At 41.4% G+C, this 11024-nt stretch overlaps 1 pseudogene; it reads left to right on the forward strand.

Moving 5' to 3' along the window:
• Positions 1-2591: 2591 nt before the first annotated feature.
• LOC119258156 (CCR4-NOT transcription complex subunit 4-like) lies at positions 2592-7453 on the forward strand (annotated as a pseudogene).
• Positions 7454-11024: the final 3571 nt, after the last annotated feature.

An 11024-nucleotide genomic window follows, 5' to 3' on the forward strand; every position in this document is an offset into this window, starting at 1 on the left:
TATAAGATTATTGGTTAGCACATTTTCCCTCAACACTTTGAATATGTAATACCACTGATTTTTGACCATTAGTGTTTCTGATAGGAAGTGAGCTATTAATCCTATTGGGATTTCCTTGTATCAGAGTATTCTCTGGCTGACTTCAAGATTTTGTTTTTGTCTTCCAACATTATGACTATGATATATTTGAGTATAGATCTCTTTACATTTATCCTACTTAGACTTCTCTGAATTTATTGGATGTTTGCTTACATTAGACTTTTCATCAAATTTGGGGAGTTTTCTGCTATTATTCACTCAAATATTTTTTCTGCTTTCCTATCTCCTGTTTTAGTATTCCCCTTTTGCATATGTTGGTGTATATAGTGGTTTCCCATGTTTCTGTGAGGTTCTATTCATTTATTGATTTTTCTTTTTGTTCTCCAGAGTATATAATCAGTCTCTGCTGATCTATCTTTAATTTCACTAATTCTATCTGTGAGTTCAAATCTAGCATGGAGCCTCAATAGTGAATTGTTCTTTTCTGTACTTTTCAATTCTAGATTTTCATTTTAAAAAAATATAATTTCTCATTATCGATATTCTCTATTTGGTGAGACAATATCATCACACCTTCCTTAATTCTTTAAACACAGTTTCCATTAGTTCTTTGAACATATTTAGATCAGCTTCTTTGAAGTCTTTGTGTGCTAAGTTTAACATCTGGGGCCTCCCGGTGGCAGTTTCTTTTCTTTTCTTTTTAAGATTTATTTATTTATACATACAAGAACAGGGACGCAGGCCAGAGGTGTGGGGGGTGAGAAGATTCAGAGACAGAGTGAGGAGCAGCACAGGTGGGCTTACTGAAATATGCTGCTGAGGGGAACAGCGGGTGAGTCAGGAGAGGTCTCCTGAGCCATGTAGGTCAGGGACCTGGCTGGGGATCAAACTCATGTTGCAGTGACTGCTATAGCTTGATAGCACTGTGTCTAACCCCAGTGTCACCAAGGAGGGCCCCCCAGTGGTAGTTTCTGTGTGCATGGGTCTCACTTGCCTGTTTCTTTGTATGCCTCAAAATTTTTTTACTGCAAACTGTACATTTCCATTGTATCGACTGATCTTGACTGGCTCTAGGGCTTGTTGTTATGCTATTGCTGTTTGCTTGACTATCTGGTTAATGACTTGACCAGGCTAGTTCAGTGAAGTCTATTTCCCCCACAGTGTTCAGCCTCTGGTGTCTCTCCTTGGAGAGTGCTGTTTTGACCTGCACACTGCCTGACTCCTGTTCCTCTCTCCAGAGATTAGAGTGGTTTTAGATGGGTTCTCTTTGTCTCATTCCCTCATCTCCCATCAAGTTTTGGAACGGTATGTCTTTATCGATATCACTCCCACTATTAGCCTCCACTAATTGGCAACTATGTGCCCCTGTGTTTTCTTACAATACCCTGAGGCATTAATTGCTTCACAGTCTGGTACAATGGTCATTGTTTATTTATAATTTTCACCAGTCATAGCTGTTTCATTGGAGAGAGTGTCCTTATGTCACCATTCTGGAAGTACTATGACATTAATTTTTAAACTCAATGTGATGCCTTTAAAATAGATGTAAGGCATAAGCAGTATGCATTTAGGATGATCAATGCACAGAAATTGTTATTTTTAGTAAAAAAAAAAACTTCCATTTCTTTAAAAAAAACAGGACTCTGTAAAAGGGTTTAAAAAGAACTGGACAGGGACCTCCCTGGTGGTCCAAGGGGTTAAGACATAGCACTGTGAAGCAATCCGCAGCCACTGCAGCATGAGTTTGATCCCTGGCCAGGGAGGTGACCCACATGGTGCAGCAGACCTCTCCTGACTCTCCCGCTGCTCCCCTCAGCAGTATATTTCAGTACATCTACCTGTTCTACTCCCCTCTCTGTCTCTGGTGAATCCTCTCACCACCCACACCTCTGGCCTATACCCCGATTCTTGTATGCATAAATAAATAAATCTTAAAAATAAATAAAAAGAACTGGACATCACATTAATCATATCTTTGAAATTTTGACTTTTTTACAGATTGAGCTGCTCTAAAAAAATATAATCAGAAAAAAAAAATCAGAATACATAGACCTTTATATATATGCACCCTTAATTAGCCTTACCTGTGTGTCCTTCAACGAATAGCAAATATGAAAATTTATTTACTGTGTTCTTTATGTCATCTAATGAATGCTGCTTCTGGATCTTTGATGTCTGTTTCTTGGCTAATGATCAAATGATACAAAATCAATGACAGACATTGTAAACAAACCTTCCAGAGCCCATTTTTTCTGTTGTACTTCCTGTCTTACCCTAATGTAAGATTGTGGCCTGTCTGGCTATGGAACCGACAGAAAGCTGTCTCTCTTTCAGCAGTAAAGGTCAAACTCATTGAAGCAATTAAGACTCTCTCTCTCTTTCTTTCTCTCTCTCCCTCCTCTTGCGAGAATGCAGCAATTCCTGGAGTCAGCTAAAGGGAAAGTGAGGCAAGGCAGGCAGGTCTTTGAAGTTATGTGTTTCAGTTCTCAGCCCTGAACTTCCTTTTCCCATAAATTATTATAAACTTTTGCTGCTGTTTTACAAATATAAAGATGTCTCGCAGTTGTGGTATAAAGAGAGACCCTGTGGAAAGTCCTTCAAGCATGAAGCCCTTGAAGATACTGATACCAGCATATCCCTTGCACCTGTGGCTACCAGATTTGCCAATTTTGTTGGCATCAAACTTTGTCCCGTATGTAAAAGCCATATCCAGAAGACTCAGCAGTTGATTAACCACTCTCCCATGCAGAACTATGAAAGATAAATAGTGAGAAAAAAGGGAAACAAAGTAAGAGAAAACAGAAAGTCACAAACATTTGTCTAGTATTTGTGTTGTGCAGAAAGAATCTATTCTTTGTTATAGATCTATCTTAGCACAGCAGATCCAGAGGTTTTAAAGCAACCAAAATATTTGGGGAAGTTTAGTAAAATACATAAAATTGTCAACAGTAATAGACATCCTATGCAGGTTGACAGATGCTTATATAACCTATGTCCAGTCAGAAGATGCTCTGCTCAGGCTCTTCCTGGTGGCCTAGAGGTTAAGTCTCAGCGCTGTCACTGCTGAGTTCGATACCCAGCCGGGGAGCTAACACATATATGGCACAGCAGACCTCTCGCCTTGCCTGCTGCTCCCCTTCACAGTGTATTTCGGTAAATCCTCCTGTTCTGCTCCCCACTCTATCTCTGGTGAATCTTCTCACATACACCCCCACCTCTGGCCTATACCCCAGTTCTTCTATGCTTAAAAAAAAAAGTTGCTCTTACTCAGACAGTATGTCAACAGTGTGGTGATAGATGGCCAAACACGCAAGGCAGCTCTAGATATTATAAAACACTGCAATAACTTCCTAAAGAATATGCAGCTTCCAAAACATGATACATATACACAATGAAATATTACTCAGCAATCAAAAAAGATAAACACATGCAGTTTGCAGCAACATGGATGGAGCTGGAAGGGATCATGCTCAGCAAAATAAGTCAGAAAGAAAAAGAAAAATACCGGATGGTCTCACTCATAGCAGGAATTTAGAAAACCAAAATAAGAGACCAGGAAAAAGACTAATCAATACAAAGTAAAAATCAAAATCAACAAGCAACTATAAACCAGAGACACACTACTGGGGGGGGGGTCAAGAGGGGTGGGGAAAGGAAGGACTAGAGTCAAAATAAGGGGGGCGTGCAATTGTATGGGGAATATAACCAAAATGAAAATGCATACATTGTGCAAAGATGAAAAAAGATGTAAGAATTATATAAAATAAAATATTTAAATAAAAAAATTAAAAAAAAATACTGCATGTATCTGTGTGAATTGGGAGATGAGGTGGACAACTTCACAAAGGAGGAAATACAGGTAGGTAAACACCAAGAAAATGAACAGAAGCTACTTCAATAATTATGGAAATTAAACCTCAATGTTCTTCAACTACCTATGGGTTATACTGCCACAAGTAAGAACAAAGTGACACCACTGTGGGGGTATGATACCCCCATTGACAGATTCTCTCAGTTAAGGAATGATCGTAATTGCCAACAGACCTCGAATAGCGCTACGCCTCACCACCTAGTTACCTAATCCGTCATCCCCATCCATTCATCCACGATTCATGCAAGCACAGTGCGTGGGCTCCTTTTGAAGGGGCGGTCACTGAGTCACAATCAGTATTCTCAGACAACTTCTATCTTTCCAGTCCTATCCCCAGTGGGCTACCTCCTTTCCCCAAATCTGTACAGACATCCAGTACTGGCCAGAACCAGAGCCTCTTCATGTTAAAAACAATTGCAGCAGTGTCTTCCTCTGCACACTGGTAAGTGGGTCTTTGATTCTTCTAAACAACAGAGACTGACTTGGATTTTTTTAAAAAATATTTATTTATTTATACATACAAGAGCTGGGGTACAGGCCAGAGATGCGGGGGTGAGAGGACTCACCAGAGACAGAGTGGGGAACAGAACAGGCAGATTGACTGAAATGCACTGCTGAGGGGAGCAGCGGGCGAGACAGGAGAGGTCTGCTGCTCTATGTGTGTTGTTCCCTGACCAGCCGGGGATTGAACTCATGCTGCAGTGGCTGCAGATTGCTTCATAGTGCTGTGCTTAACCCCTTGTACCACCAGGGAGGCCCCTGGATTTTGATCCCTCTGATGTCACTTGAAAAGCCTTAGCAGACCTGATTGAAAAGGAACTGTCAGTCAAAGACCAGCCTTCCCTTTTGCCCACATCTCTTCAGAACTCCTCTTCACACAGTACCTGCCATAAGTGCAGGCTCTGTGTCTCTGCCTCCTGCTGCACCCCACATGCCAAATCTCCCAGTAGTACCTTTTCAGTTTTGCCACAAAGGTTCCCTCAATTTCAACAGCACTAAGCAGCTTATAATTCATTTCAGTTTTCCAAGGTCAAGCAACCACCCATCCTTGCTATTCCAAGCAATAGCAATCATGCACTTGAATCACACAGAAAACCCACCTCAAATAGCAATTTCTTGGACTTAACTATTCACAGCACAATACAGGTCTGGGAAGGATCTCTATGGCAGACAACAGCAGTTCTGAAGAGAGTTTAAACATGAAACAATGGCAGGACTAAGGGCACTTCTATCTAATATTAACATCAACCTTGCTGGACTGCCGGTTTCTTTTTCCCCCTCCAACGCCAACAGCAATACACCAACGAAAAGCACTGGCACCACCAACAGCCCAGGTGGGACAGCCCTGGCAGCTGGGTAGATCCAGCCATCCTCAAAGGTGTTCCAGCATCTTTAGGAAACAGTTTAGACTCTCTAGGATGACAATCCTCCACACCAGTTAAAATCCCTTCAGGCCCTCACAAAGATGGATAACCCTGGTGCTGCCCCAGCATAAGCCTCTAGTAGCCCCCAGCGCACAGATCCCTCTGCAGTTAGACTCCTACCTCCTCCTTCAAATCCTTCCACTTTCCACCCCTCACTCCCAGGCTTTCAGATGACTTTCAGAACCCCCAGCAACAGATTTAAGACAAAGTCCAGCACTGGATCACCTTCAGGGAAAGAGGAGAAACCATTAGAAAATGCAGGATTTGACCCACCCTGTTTTCTCTCCAGTGGCCCGCCCACCCCTCCCTTCTTATCTCTTATGTTCAGAAGAATCCAGTTCCTGGTCAACTTTTTTTTTTTTTCCCTACCGCCAGATGCAATGCAATCACAGGGTTATTATTTATTTATTTATTTAAAGATTTATTTATTTATTTATACAAGCACTGGGTACAGTCAGAAGCTCAGGAGGGTGAGAGAATTCACCAGAGCCAGAGCAGGATGCAGAGCAGGCAGAAGGACCGAAGTACACTGCTGAGGGGAGCAGCAGGCGGCAGGAGAGGTCTGCGCGCCATGTGGTACCCTCCTTCGGTGCCTGGGGAGCAGCCGGGGATCGAACCGGCGCTGCAGAGGCCGCGGGCAGCTTCGCAACCCAGCACTCAACCACTGCGCCACTGGGGAGGCCCAGGGTTATTATTTTTTCTAATAAAATCACATATTTGGAATAGAATGTCTGTTGATCAACATTTGAATAAAACTTTTAAAAGTCCCTTCAAATGCTTTTTTTAAGTAAGGGGAAAAAAAGGCAATATGGACATTCAGAAAATTACTGTTGTGCATAAAAACGATATAATCTGCTTAGCAGAAAATCAGAAGTAAACCACAGGAAAAGTCAAAAAATGCATTATTAACAGCAGAAGTCTGAAAACCAGTTCAACTGAAATGAGATGGCTAAATGCTTAGGATACAGCAGTGGCCCTGGCTTCCCTCTTGTATTTAGTTTATCATTACCACAGGGAAATGCTTTAAATTTAATTTTTAATTCTTTTTGTAAGTTGATGGAAAGGACTTAATGTGCATTAAGCAAAAAATTTATTGGAGGGCCTCCCCTGGTGGTGCAGCGGTTGAGCGCTGGGCTGTGAAGCTGCCCGCAGCCTCTGTAGCTCCGGTTCGATCCCCGGCAGCCAGCGAGGGCCCCACAAGGCGCGACAGACCTCTCCTGCTGCGTCCACTGCTCCCCTCAGCAGTGTACTTCGTCAGTCTGCCTGTTCTGTTCCCCGCTCTGGCTCTGGTGAACTCTCTCACCCTCCAGTGCTTCTGACTGTACCCAGTGCTTGTATAAATAAATAAATAAATAAATAAATAAATAAAATCTTTAAAAAAAATTATTGGAAGTTAATGGAAATGTTAGGGGGAAATGATGTCCTGAGCTAATCCCATACAGGCTGCAGTAGAGCATTAATAAGTCCTTTTTAAGCGCACAGGTGAGGACCAACAGTCAGGCACCCGGTTTTGTATCGGGGTTGCTCTACAACAGAAAGACACACTGACCTTTAAACTGACATATTGCTGAGGAGTTTATAAGAAGAGGGAAAGAAGCTGTTATCAAAGGAGAAAAAATTTTTTGGCTCTTCATTTAAAGTAAAATTAAAGTGCTAAAGAAAAAAGCAGATTTATATATCTGTACCTGAAATATAAGTAATTTTTTCAGTATTTTTCCTCTCCTAGAATCCTTTTTTTAAAATTTTTTATTGCGAATTTGTTTGATCAGGGCACTTTAAGATTGCACTGCTCTGAGGCCATCTGATCCCTTTCAGGAGTAAATCTCTGCTCTCCTTGCCTTCAGCTTTTACTTAACCCTGTAGTTTCTGGACATATATACAACATTGAAAAGACAGGAGAAAAGAAACCAGAAAAATGGTTATACCTGACACCAAAACTAAAAACAAGGGAATAAATGCACTTCTTCAGAATTAAAACTAGAATAGTAAATCAAGCAGAAAACTTGATGATGAAAAAAAGTGGTGCTTACTAGTAGTATCGGGGTTGCTCTACAACAACTTCAACTTTGGTTAAGCCTGTAGTCTTCTTCTTTTTTTTTTTTTAGGTCCTGCCCTTTAAAAATTCCAATCTAGGAAGGTAGGTAAGACATGCACACATAAAGCAAAGCAGAAAAATAGGGCAATATTGCAGAATATGAATTGTTATGAGCAGTCAAAGAAGCTTACTGATGTGGGTAAGGGATGGGAATTGCAGAGGCCCCTGAAGTTAGCTTTTGGTAGGTGGGCAGCCAGGATGCATGTTCTCAAGGTTTCTGAATAGGTATTACATACCCAGAGTTATGTGCTGGGGTGAGAGAGACAGTTGTAACAGGGAAGGATTGGTGTGTGGGTGGAGGTACAGCCCACACCAAAGACAGAATTCACCAAATTCACAGAATTCACCAAAGAAAGAGTGGAAAATTTAAAAGGTGGATTTATTGAAATACACTGCTAAGAAAAGCAGCGGGTGAGCCGGGAAAGGTCTGCTGCGCTAGGCCTGTAGTTGTTTTTAAACTAGCATTCTCCAGTGTTTACTGAGCAGAGATAATGCCATTAAATGGGGGGGGGGGAGTGTTTAAACTGCAAGTCCTGATCATTTGGAGGAACATAGTGACCTATGGTAAGCATTGGACACTAGGCTGAATTATTTCCTATTTTTGACTTACTGCAATAAATTTAATAGGAGAAACAATGGTCATAATGTTAGGGGGAAAAGGATGTCCTAAAGCTAATTCCATATAGGCTTTGTGGACTCCACCCCCACTCCAGACCAAAGCCATCAGGACATTGGGAAAGACAAATCCCATCACCACCAAAGGGAAGGTTGCTGGAACCTGAGGGTGGGGTTAAGCAGCCAGGTTTGGTATAAAACCAGACATGTGGGCCTTGGGGGGGTCCCCTTTTTTTGGCTCTCTGCCAGCTCACAGCATCCTGCCAGCTCTCGAGTGCCTTTGGGTTTCCAGGTCAGCGGATCAGGTAGGACGCGTCAAAGACTTTATTTCCCTATTTTCTCCCTGAGTTGTACATTTCCTCATTTCCCTTTCCCTTGTAAATAAACCTTTTATTAACCTTTTGTGTGTGCCTGCAGTGGAGTATTAATAAGTCCCTTCTAAGTGCGCGGGTGAGGACCCACACCCAGGCAACCCGTTTTTATATCGAGGGCTGCTCCGTAACAATATCTGCAGACTTAAGGGATTTAAAATATTTTTTGACCAACAGTCCCTCATTTTGTGATCACCAGAGTACCTACCCCAATGTGGAACAAAGAAATCACTGCCTAGAGAATGGTGAATGACACAACAGTAGACACAGGTCCTGTGTGATAATGTCTGGAGAGCACATTAATTGTTCTATTTAACCTTCAAGAGCAGAAGCCATGTCCAAAACTCCTGATTGGAATCTTGTCAGCTAAGGTTAGAGACAGTCTTAATTTTTATTTTATTAATCTTACTTATTGCATCAACATAAACAGCAAACAATGCTTCCATGGCTTCCCTTGCCCTCTTCTGTTTTATCTGCTTTCATTGCCACAGTGACATCACCAACTTATTATGTAGGTTATCTGTGGGGACTCCCTTTATTTCAACCACAGATTTATTTTCATTATAGTTCCTCAATCTTAATACCATTTTATAAATCACACACTAAGGGGCTTCCCTGGTGGCCTAGGGGTTAAGACTCAGCGCTATCGCTGTTAGGGCCAGGGAGCTAACCCACATATGGCACAGCAGCCCTCTCCTATCTCTTCCGCTGCTCCCCTGAGCAGTATATTTGAGTAGATCTGCCTGTTCTGTTCTCCATTCTGTCTCTGGTGAATCCTCTCACTATCCCTGGCCCCGCCAAATTTCTGGCCTATGCCCCAGTTCTTCTATGCAAAATAAATAAATAAACAAATAAATAAATAAATCCATTTGCCCTTGAAGTATATTCTTCATTTTGAATTTATTTTTTTGAATTTATTTTTTTAAGATTTATTTATTTATTTATACAAACACTGGGTACAGTCAGAAGTAGGGGAGGGAGAGAGAATTCACCAGAGCCAGAGCGGGGAGCAGAGCAGGCAGACTGACGAAGACACTGCTGAGGGGAGCAGCGGGTGCGGCAGGAGAGGTCTGTCGCGCCATGTGGGACCCTCGCCGGTGGCCAGGAATTGAACTCATGCTACAAAGGCTGCGGGCAGCTTTGCAGTCCAGCGCTCAAGTGCTGCGCCACCAGGGAAGCCCTCTTCATTTTGAATTTAAAACAATTACAAAATAAAGCCATATATTCCCTGATAATCACAGAAGGGAAACTCATTTATTGCTAGCAATGAAATAGTAGCCTCTCCTAAGTTTGAAATGTCCTTCTTAACTCAGTTCCTACCACCTCTGGTCTATGTCTCTAGGAAACATTTACAAGTTCGCCTCTGCTCCCCAGGGTGTTAGGTACACATTCTCTTCACTTTTACTCTGTACACCTGCTCTATGCACTGTTTTATTCATCAATTAGAGCACATATTGCATAGCATCATAGTAGCTTATTTTCTTGCTGGCATGTTCACAAGGCTGGAACTTCGACTTGTTCATCTCTGTGTTCCCTGCACCTAGAACATAATAAGGGCTCAATAATGTCTTTAACACTGAACAATACCACTTTATTTCATTTTTCTTCTCTAAAAACAAAGATAAGGATTTACTTAATAAGAATTTCCTAAGGCTGGACTAATTACTTCATTCTTAAGATATAAAATAGTACACTGTTAACACAAAAAAAGTACATGAAATAGGAGATTTCTTTTAGTGAATCATAAAATGCAGAAGTCAGCAATAAAAATGATAAAACAGTTAATGAAAGTCACTGAAAACTCAAATATGTCTAAGAAACCTCATCACCATTAATTCCTATGAGATTAATTCATTCTGGGCACTGTCGTCTCTCTTTTCAAGAAAGTTATAATCCAGAAAGGATGTCAGGACATATATCAATAAAGAGAAAAATGCCAAATAGTAAGCAATATGCCAGTAAATGATACAGTAATTGCAACAGCTCATGAGTGTTACCTCATCTTCTTTGGAAACCAGAAACACCAAGTGTGTTTGGCTAGATTGGAAGGCATAAAGTCAACTAGTAAAGGGACTTGTTGAAAGGGCCTCCATCAAAACATGGAAAATTTACCAAGAAGAAACGTTACTTAATAATGTTTGCACACCAAGTATACCTTCATTGATGGCACTCAACCATTAAATGTAAAGCAACCTACACTTTGAAAAGGTTGGAGGGTGGCCTATTTAATTGAAAATGTAAACCCTATCTAATAAATTCTCCCACTCCAGATGCTCACCCACCTGGCATTGGCCTCCTTCAGTGATCTATGTCTTTCTCCCAATCTCTGAAGTAACCTCTCTCTCAGAAGGTTGCAGATCTGTCTCCCCTCCACAAATGACTAGCTCATTTTCTTTACCTTTTCCACTCAAATTGCACTCAAATATTTTCATATTGAATTTCTGCTGATCTTAGCTTAAACCATTTGCTATTTTAGGCCACAGAAAAATCAGGGGGTAAATAGATCTCAAAGTCTATGACGATTTCTGGCTGCTTAATCATATGTACAATGTCAAAGGGAACAGCATTTCAGAGATAAAGCTGGCTGTTAGTTCTCCTGCACTCTGTGC

This window comes from Talpa occidentalis, unplaced genomic scaffold (assembly GCF_014898055.3).
Source record: "Talpa occidentalis isolate TD23 unplaced genomic scaffold, MPIMG_talOcc4v2.1 talOcc4.4, whole genome shotgun sequence".
Taxonomy (NCBI): domain Eukaryota; kingdom Metazoa; phylum Chordata; class Mammalia; order Eulipotyphla; family Talpidae; genus Talpa; species Talpa occidentalis.